Source organism: Parus major, chromosome 4 (genome assembly GCF_001522545.3).
Source record: "Parus major isolate Abel chromosome 4, Parus_major1.1, whole genome shotgun sequence".
Taxonomy (NCBI): Eukaryota; Metazoa; Chordata; class Aves; order Passeriformes; family Paridae; genus Parus; species Parus major.
Window position 1 is genome coordinate 51,682,816 of NC_031771.1, and position 10,277 is coordinate 51,693,092.

Here is a 10,277-nt window from a genome sequence, read left to right on the forward strand (position 1 = left end):
GTAAGAGTCAGCAGGAAGGATGAATCCAAAATAATAAACCCACATCAGGTATTTACTTTAGGAGGAAAAGGAATGTTGCCAATAAAATGAGTAATAAAAGGGTGAGGCCAAAGAGGTGGATTTCTCTCCAGCAGGAAATAAAAAAAAAATAAATAATTCTGCTTTCCAAATGATTATTTGAAAAAGAATTCAGAAAGTACCTGACTTTATTCTCCTTACATTCCTCACGTTCAAGGTACAGTGCACATATGGATGTTCAGGAAAACCATGTGGTTCTGCACAGATGATATTCTGCACGTATAATTTCCTACAGGGGAGAAAACAGCTTCAGCCTGTAGGTCTCTAGTTTTTGGCAACGAGACATAGCTGTTGTGGTTGGATTTCTTGAGATGCTGAGCAGCCATAAATTCAGGTGAAGCCAGGGGAGCCATACATACCAAGCCTGTGTTATCAGAGACGGAGCTGGTTTGGTTCTTTGTTCTCCAACTGGCTCACCAAGAGAAGTGACACAGAGGTGCCAAGTGTTCCACCCTCCCAACCAGGGCTAAAGTGCTGCCTCCATCAGACAGAGGAAGAAGATAATTAAACGCAACAACTCTATAATGAGAATGGCAGCTTTGCTCCAATCAGGGAGTGGGTGAAAAAGAGTAAGTGAGAAAAATTTAATTTGAAGCTTATCCCTAGGCTGGCAGTTGAATTCCGTAGTTATTTGGGTCTCCGACAAACTAGCCAGTTCTGGGGAGCAAAAACAAAGATGGAAAAATACTGCAAGTAATCATGCAAAGTAGAATTCTGAGGGTAGCTTCAAGATAACAAAACAAAACTGTTTTCACTGAGATCAATCATGTTAGTTTCTGTCTTTTTTTTTTTTTGTCCTAATTATCAGTGCCAAGCAGGAATCACAGATTAGACAGTATTGAAGCTATTTTTAAGTTTAGTTTATTGAAACCTGTTTTTTTCAATGAATCTGCTCAGAAAAAACTTAGCTTTTAGATTCTCTGCTATATTGCTCACACTATCCTGAAAGGAAAGGAGCAGATGTGGATAATTCCTCTCGGGACCAAGATCATTGCAAAGAGTTCAGAGACTCACATGCACACATTAAATTAGGAATTTGAAGGTGGGGTGGAGGGGATCTATTTCTTGATTATGCAAAAAATATGCTGCTCAGGGTTTTTTTCCCAAAACTCTTTGGATTTGGGAGTCCTTTTCTCATTGTGCTGGGATGACAGGCTAAAGACTCCTTTTGCACTAATGTCATTTGAATCTGGGTATGGTTTTAGGAAATTACATGCCTGGGCATTTAGATTAAAGTTTCATCCAGAAAATGCTGTATCAGGGTGAGGAGGGATTTTGGACCATGCCTCCTGGCAAGGTGGCAACCCAGGTAAAATTTCTCATGACAGCTGGCCATGGTCTGTCTGTCAGGCATTTTGTGTGGGAGGGAGAAGAAGAAGGATCAGGAAAAGAGGAATGTATTCTTTGAAGGTTATTTGTTTTAATCTCAGTTTAATCTACTCTAGGTTTAATAAGAAGAGCTTGGGAAATAAAAGGTATTAGAAAGGGAGAAGAGAAAGACAGGCAGAGAGAAAAATATGCTGAGACATATTGGAGAACTGTGGAAAATATGAAGATGACAACTAGACCTGATCCAAAATATAAAGCAAGCATAGAAAATTGCAAAGTGATACAAAATAGGATACAAGACAGGCAGATAGAAAAAATTCTGAATTACCAGAATTACATGTTATATGCTTCTATGCCCTTCTATGTGTGTAAATGTGTTTAATCTCTTCACATCCATAAAATGCCCACATTTTTAAAAAATACACTTTTAAGAAGCTGTGGTACACTAAATGCTAACCTTCATTTGTGGTTGTGCTCTAAGAGAATAATTCTTTGTCTCTGTTACTCGTTATGACAGACAAATAATAGTGGATCTGTGGAGTGAGCCAGTGTGCATTAAAGATCCATTGACAGCGTTATACACATTTCAGTCGGATCTGCCCTGAAAAGTTGTAGTCCAGCCCTGTGGGCTGAGTGGTCGTTCCCAGTTGGAGTGCACAGTGTGTTCTTACAGGGTATATCTCCCTCTTTAGTGTCTTATGAATAAAGCTGGCTTGAGTGATCCAGACCTGCTGAATGTTGTAACCCAGTGAGGCACAGTAAGTGGCAATGGCAAGACTCACATGCCAATGTAGACTTTCTACAAGAAGTTAAATGAACATCTGTATCCTTTCCAGGGTACAGCTTGTATAGCTGTCAGCAAACCCCAAATTCTGTGGTTTTGTACAAAGCTACTTCATGTCACATCTTGACACTTATTCAGGATCTACATTATGCTTGTGTAGCATAGGTTCCAAAAAGTTTGTGTATTATTAATGAGATAGTGGAAATGCTCTAGAATCAGCTTTCATCTAAATGAAGGTGATGATGTTTATCTGTACCCTTTGTATTCATTGTTGTCTTGAGTGCACAGTGCTTCCTGCTGGTATCTGTGTTTTTCATTTGCTGACTAATCTCTTCACCTGATCAGTATTGATTGTAACTCTCAATCCATAACCTTTAGGCACAGTGACATTATGGTTAAATAAAACACAGATGCAAAAATAATTATCAAACTCCGATACTGGTATTTCCCTTCTGGCAAACAGTTCCAGCAAAACTTATATTTTACAACTAGAAGCAGTATTTTTAGAGAAAAGTGTAAATGGAAGATGATATACAATTTTTTGTTCCTTAATGTAGATTACTTAAGAAGAAATGGTAAGTTACCTTGTAGAAATCAACAGCTTCTTCAATTGGATTGCTTCTGTCACTGCATGGACACAGTCTTGTTTGATGTCCTCCTACCATTTGTCTTGCATGGAGTCTTTTATCTAAATCCAAAGCAATGCAGTCATCACTGCTGCAATTCAATAATGGCTCCACAGGAGCTGTCATCCCCAGTTTGCTATTCATCTTATAAAGCCTTTGAGTTTTCAAAGTATCCACTAAAGTTGGTATTTCAATGCTGTGGACAGATCACTTAAGGTTCTTTTGTATTTTCAAAACAGGTTTAAATTGAGGACGGACAGATATTGAAATGCCCAACTTATTGTACCTAGGTGCCAAAGGAGATGATGGAAATGTCAAAAGGTAATTGGACAATCACACCCACCTCCCAGCTGAAAATCTGTGACTATGTGAGCTTGAATGATGCTTTCACTCAATAGTGGCATTGCCTGTGGGGAATGAGCCCCTTGGAACTGAGGGGAAAAAAGACAAAGAGAGGAAAAAAAAAATCTGAATTAGCCACTAGCAGCACCAGGAAGTGAAAATTATTATGTGATAACAACATGAAGTATAAGGCAAGAGAGAACTTATATAAATTTCTTCTCAAGTATAAGATTCCCTTTATTCCATTTGATACAGACTTAGAAAGCAGGGGTCATTTTGGACTTGAAAGTTAGTGTGTGAAGGAACTCACATTTATCATTATTCATGACCCTGGATGTAGGCAGCTGGATTTACAGCACTCTTTTGAGGTTTAGGTGGGAGTTTGGGGGGTTGTTTTTGGTTGGGATTTTCTTGCAGATGTCATTTTATCTGGACCAGTGTGAACATGTATTTTAGCTGTTAGTCTTTTTTTTTTGTTTGTTTGTTTGTTTTCAGCAAAAGCATAACCATCTTTGGGCAGTAATCTGAAATAATTTAGTACACAAAAAGAGACTGAGTGTATTATTTGAAAGTGAAAATTAGCTTGGGTAAGAAAGCAGTATTCTTACCTGATCTCAAGTTTAGCTAGGATACTAAATTAATATATAGTCTTTTCTTACCAGAAATACCAGTTTACTCAGTTTACTGTAGAGATTGGAGTTTTACCTGAAGAAAATAGTCTCTGTGGGAATAACTCACATTGAAAGTATTGAAGGAAAAAAGCTTCCACTGTCAGAACCAATGCTACTTCTATAAGCACCAAATCCATCTGTATTGAAAAACAGAAAAATATTTCACTTAATATTTCCTAAATCCAACCCAATGAATTTATGAGACTGCCTTCATTTCAGGGCTGTTTGGCACAACTAGAGTATGTTTTCCCCCTCTGCCCTTCCAGGGACAAGTAACATAAATTGCTGACTGTGTGGTTTCCCTGAGTACTGCTACGTTCACTGGTCTGCAAGAGTATTGGAACATGTCCATACAGAAGAGTTTGCCTTGCCCCCACCCTCTGGGACAGGAGAGGTGCAGATGAATGATTTGGAGGCACTGTCTGAGCTGCTGACCAGTTCTGACCTTGACAGTCCTAGTGCTGCCAGGGAAATCTGCAGGCTTGTGCCAGAGTCCTGTATCGATCAGCAGAGGTCCTGGGAGACTCTGCAGACGCAGCTCAGAGTGGGAAGGATTTCTTAACACAATCGAAATATAGTCTGCCTCTGCCTCTGTATTTTGCTGTCTCCCTTCCCTGAGCTAAATTGTACCAATTTCTCTGCCCAGAGCTCATCGCAGCAGTAGAACCATGACTCACCTGGTAGTTTCTGAGACAGCTAGGCATTCCCCTCTAAATCTCTTCATCCCCTTCAGCCTATTTTTAAATGCTTGGCTGCTATTCTTAAGTGCTGGTATTGAACAAAATGTAAATATAGCGCAACCTCTGGTTTTAACCTTGGCCTTGATCCACTTTTATTCTAGTTAAATGTAATAAACAACAAAGGTAACATAAAGATGTATATTTTTTTTAAAAAAAATATGTTTATAATTCTTTAAAATACATGAGTCAGCTAAGCATTTAAAAGTAAAATATAGATATAAAATTATTCAGACAGGGTGATATAATATAGAATTTAAATTGAGCATATTTTAGCAGCACTGGGAAACCTTACCCCAGAGCTAATAATGTAATAGATCTATCTCACCAACATCTTGGAACTTGCAACACAGTTTTATCCACAAAGGAGAGTTCTCTGGCCTACTTTATTAAATACCTTAGAGGACGTTGCCTGTAAGATTACATATGAACAATGCAATTTATTAACATCCCTGTTCTTACTTTTCCTGTTGAAATTTTAGCCAGTTTCTTTAAAAAAAAAACCAAAAAAACCCACCAAACAACAAAGAATAAACAAATCCAACAGACTAAATAAACATAATTCAACAAATGTTTTATCAAACAGGTATATAGGGAAAACATCCTATAATTTATTTTTTGCCCTCACTTGTAAATTCATATTGTATCTCTCTTTTGCTATGTTGCATCGGGCAAATTATATTCCTGACCAGGAGTATTTTTTTCAAACCTGAAGCAGAACTGTGGATATAACTGAAAAGTTACCCTTTAAGGAAAGTCTTAATAAATAAAAATTAGTCAAATTAAAACACTCTTGCTATTTCTTATAAATGGAAAACACTCAAATTTGTTTAACAAATCTTAATGTGCCAAATACAATTACAAGTCATTGCAAAAGGATACAGACAAAGCTTGAAGCTACATCATCTTATAATTTACTTGGGATGCATATGGATATTTTGGTGACTCTTATTTAGAAATGGTTTACATTAACACACCACTGTTGGACGTGTAAGTATTTAAATCTATTCACTAAATAGGATTTTACATGAATCCAAAGAACTCAATACAGTGATGCTAATTTATATGTATATCTGAGGTTTCTGCTTAGATTCAGTTACACGTTCCACCATTTACCTTGGAGTTTTTATGTAATTCTGTTTGATCTGAGAATTTAAGATCATTCCACTTAGTGGAAGATGCTAGATATTCAACAATAATAATTACTATTTTAAAATTAGGCCATTTATGTAAGTAGTAGGTTGCAGAGCTGGCAATTAATGCTAGGCAGCCATTTTTGCAAAGTGGTATAAAGAATATACCCAAATTACTTCATTTACCTTCTCTGGTGTTGCCTACCTGCTGCGATCATAAAAGAAAAAACTGACACATGTGAAAAACTTAGAAGTCTGACCTGGAGAAGAAAAGAAGGAAATTCATACAACTCACTAAGCAATGCCAAAATCCTAATGCAGACAAGTAAACTGTCACAACAAAAACACCTAATTAACCTGTAACTCCTTCCCTGTATGTATATATGTGCTAATGTGATAAAGGACTCTACCATGAAAAAGAAATGAAACAAATAAATTTTCCATGAGTTTCCAATTTAGAAAGAGAGAGGAAGGTATTTGACCTGACATTAATAACATTCATTTACCAGTATCTGATGTGGGGGGAAAAACCCCAAAGTAAAACAACCCATGAACTCAAGACATGAAGAAATGGATGCACATGTCTGCATGTGTGTGGGCAGTGTGTTCAGGGAGAGGGGGTTAATTATGAAGGAAGACAGTCAAAAAGTAAGTGTGGCTTAGAAGGCCACATAAATGTCTATACCAAAGAAAGCCACAAAAGAATACTTAACTTGGAAATAATGAAAAAATGCTGGAATTTCTTGTACAGGAATTTATTTGATTGATAAGAGTTATACAATTCAAAACTGGGGCAAAACAGTGTTTTAAAATAATATCCCAGGGTAATGAAATGGGACAGTTTCATAGCCTGCAGTTGAAGAGGAAACCTTGTACACACACTCATACACATACAAAATCAATGCACATGCAGACACAATTATTTTGTAACTATGATTTACTCTATCTTTCTTTTTTTTGCACATTTCCCAGACCAAGGACATCCTTGCCTCTTTCAGAAGTGAAAGTCAGGTTTCATGTTCTTATAAGTTCCAAAGCTGGAACATGCATTTTGCTTCTGGCACTACCTCTGTGCACAGGCCCCATTGAAACAACAATGACTCCTGAGGTCAACAACACCATCAGGCCTTGGGGTGACCCATTTGCTCTGTCCTTTCTCTGGATTTTTTTCTGTATCATTGTACATCTCCTTTCTCTGGATATTTTTCTATATCACTGGCAGTAGAACACAACTGTCCCTCTTGCTCTCAGTGCCATGTGCAAAAAGTCAGATACGCTAAATATTGGGTCTTGGAGCAGGAGCATTCTGTCTCTGGACTGGAGCCAGGAAGAGTATCTCTTAAGTGGGACACGGGACAAAAGTAGCTCCTTTACAAAGTACAGTTCTCTACTATATTGTTTTTGCTGCCTGGCTTTGTGCTCCTGGACCATTTTACTCTGCAACCTACAGTTGCTTGACAAAGGGTCTATACAGAAAGCAGGTTGCAGGACTTTGCCATTGTTTTCTGAAACTACACAAAACCCAAGCAAAATATTAATGCATTGTATTGTTGGCATACATGCTATTAATCTCATTGTCTAGCAGATTTCCACAGATGCTGGCAAATAGACATACAATAAAATCAGTTTGTTTGTGGTCATTAATCTGATGTTACACCTTCAGATACTGATAAACCATGAGAGTGCAAAAATGCCTTGTTTGTGAAAAAGTACTCAGTACAGAAAGATCAGGTATAATCCAGATTTTTTGTGATGTACATTGCTGCAGAAGCAGAAAACCTGCAAGAGTTACTGTTTTTCTGGCATATGCCATAAAGCATGATTTCAGACCATTTCCTTGTGCCCGAAAATGCCCATAACATCACTGGTGACACTCACAGCTTCCCACTGCCCTTGTCCAAGGCTTCCATTGCATGTACAGCTGCCCACATCCAGGCTGCTGCTCCAGCTTTATCATTGCTTACAATGCACACGCATTCCCTCTCAGCCCCAACTGTAATATTTACACAACAGATTGGATTAGAATATTTCCTGGGAGCCTGCTATGAATACCTCTTCAGATAATTTTTGTGGAAAAACTTTTGTTTGCTGATTAGCTAGATAATAGCCTTCAATTCAGTAATTTGGTGTGAGGTTTTCCAGAGACTGAAAAGGTGGTGGAGAATGCATACACCTACATGAGGTGACTCCACAGTGGAATATTCCCTCTGCACTCCGAAGTGCTAAAGCAGAAGCCAGCTCCAGGGCAGGAGCTGTGTAACTGTGCTGGTGCGGTACTGAGCTCGAGACAAAAGGTCCTGCTAAAGATGTTGTAAGGTAATGAATGCAGACCTTATCCTTTTAGATTTAAAACATAACTTTTTAAATAATACAAGCCAAGGAAGAAAGTGAAAATGATAGACTTGCCCTTCAGTCGTGTTGTAAATTTTATACGTGACTGAACTTGGAGCACTATTTGCAATTCCTTCTATTTCTTGGCAGTTGCTTCTTGACTCTTAAAGGTCTGCTTCTAGTCTCAGGTCTCAGATTTAATTGTTTGTAATTATAATTATCCTCATCTTCCTGTGTGTTCACGAAGCCAGGAACACCTCTGATCACAGAAAACTCCTAGAAAAAGATAATTATATTTTTAAGGAAATGGATAAAGGAAAAAACCTACTCCCAAGATGAAACCTTGTGCAGTCTTGAGTAAATGATAAATTGGGGGTTAATACCAGGGGAAATAATGTCAGATTTTAACAAGACTGGTGAAGCACAAGGAATTTAATACAGGAAGGCTATATGTAAAAAAAAACCCACCAAAATCAACAGAACAATCAAAGCAAAACAACCAACAAAACCTAAAATCCTGTTTGAGACAAGTGTCCTGATTTGTTGCCTGAAATTCACCCAAGTGCAGAGGCACCTGTCCAAAGCCTCTACAAAATCTCCTATTTCCAAAGCTTATGCAACATCCAAGCAGTGCCCAGCCTTTATGCATGTCTCTGGGAGAAAACTACGGAGGTTTGCAATTGCCTTTAGTGGCAGCAGAACTGTGACATTTTGAAAACACGTATTATGTTTTCCCCTGCAAACTCTCTCTATAAAATGTAGCAACTGGTTCAAATCATCTTCTTTTTTCTGTCCTCTCACAGGTCCTGCAAGGGAACCATGCTGAAAATCATGTTTTCAGCACACAGAAAATTAAAATATACTTAGGGTGCTTTCAGGGATGTTTTTTTAGTCACCAGGCAGCTTTAGGTTATTTGATCAGCTACACCTGGATCTTGTCTTGATGCAAAAACTTAAACAAATGTTTTTGTGAGCAGAGAAGATGCCTCCAGTAACAAAAGGCACATTTGATGCGTTCTTCTTTTCCTCTGTGTTCCAATTTTCTGTGTCAAATCCATACAGTCAGAAGATCTGGATATCCTTTCTTCAGATTTTCAGCTAACTGCAGTGTGTAAAATAATGCCATGCCAAGATTATCTGTACTGAAGATATGGTATGATGAAAGCTGGTTCTGTAAAAAGATTTCTTAGGAAAGGCACTCTGCAAACTTTAACAGATCTCTAGAACATCCTGTGTCAAACACAGTGTGCTGAGACTTTGTCCCCCCTCCCAAAATATGCCTACTGTTAACTGGGTGGTAATTTCAGTGTCTTCTCTTTCATCAGCTGAATGTCAAGATGATGTCTATATTTCATGTACATCAAGTGAATGGGGAAATTTTCTCTGTGGATATCTTTTCTGCTTTTTAATAAATTCTTTCTTTTGCCTGAAGAGAATTAGAAGCTGGCTTTTGACCTCCATTAATTTTTTTTAATTTACTATTTCTCTGCATGCATTAAGAAATATTATTAACCATACTTTGCACTGCAACATTTCCATTTCCTTCTCCTCTGACGCTTTCTCATTTGCTACAGCAGGTGCCCCGTTAAGAATAGATTAGGAAAAGCAAAGGGAATAATAAATAGAAGAAGTCTGGGCCAATATTCCATGTCTTCCCCAAATACAAAGACAGTGTTAGTATGTCTCAGTGTACCAGGCTGCTTCTCAAAGCAAAGCTATAATTATGAACTCAGGGTTGTTTGACAGCTTTTTAAAGGCAAATAGCACCGTTTAAAATCCTGTAAGTTAAAAGTGATCAGAAGTGTTTTCTGACTGTGGTATCCCGGGTAGCTATTGCACGTGCAGATGTTCAGGCAGGCTGTGCCCGCTTCAATCACCTTGGTTTCTGCAGGGATGCTTCCAGCGCCAGGTTAAGTCCCTTTAAGTGGCATCCTCAAAATCCTGCCTTTAATATCACAATTCTTGCAGCAGATCTTCCAAATTATCCCCTAATGAGCAATCCAGCTCCAAAGGTGGAAGCGACTGTAAGCTTTGAGCACATCCTGAAGTCAAGCTGTATTTACCACCGTGGAATGGCAGCACAAGCCACCAGCCTCGGCGCCTTCCTGCGGGCTCTGTAAAGCGGGCAGCTCACGCAAGTGCGGTGGCAGCGTGCTCCTTTGGTGGAGAGGTGAATGAGTGGTTTGCTTGCGGAGGAAGGCTCGGGGCGGCGGGGTGATGCGGTCCCCAGGAGGCAGGCAGGCAGG

At 38.6% G+C, this 10,277-nt stretch overlaps 1 long non-coding RNA gene across 1 annotated transcript; it reads right to left on the reverse strand.

Annotated features, from left to right (window-relative positions):
- Positions 1–2,766: 2,766 nt before the first annotated feature.
- LOC107202810 lies at positions 2,767–3,967 on the reverse strand. Its single transcript, XR_004496917.1, has 3 exons — positions 3,898–3,967; positions 3,161–3,248; positions 2,767–2,879 (listed from the first exon to the last, which is right to left on the reverse strand). It is a non-coding gene; the product is annotated as an uncharacterized LOC107202810 (long non-coding RNA).
- Between the last annotated feature and the right edge of the window lie 6,310 nt (positions 3,968–10,277).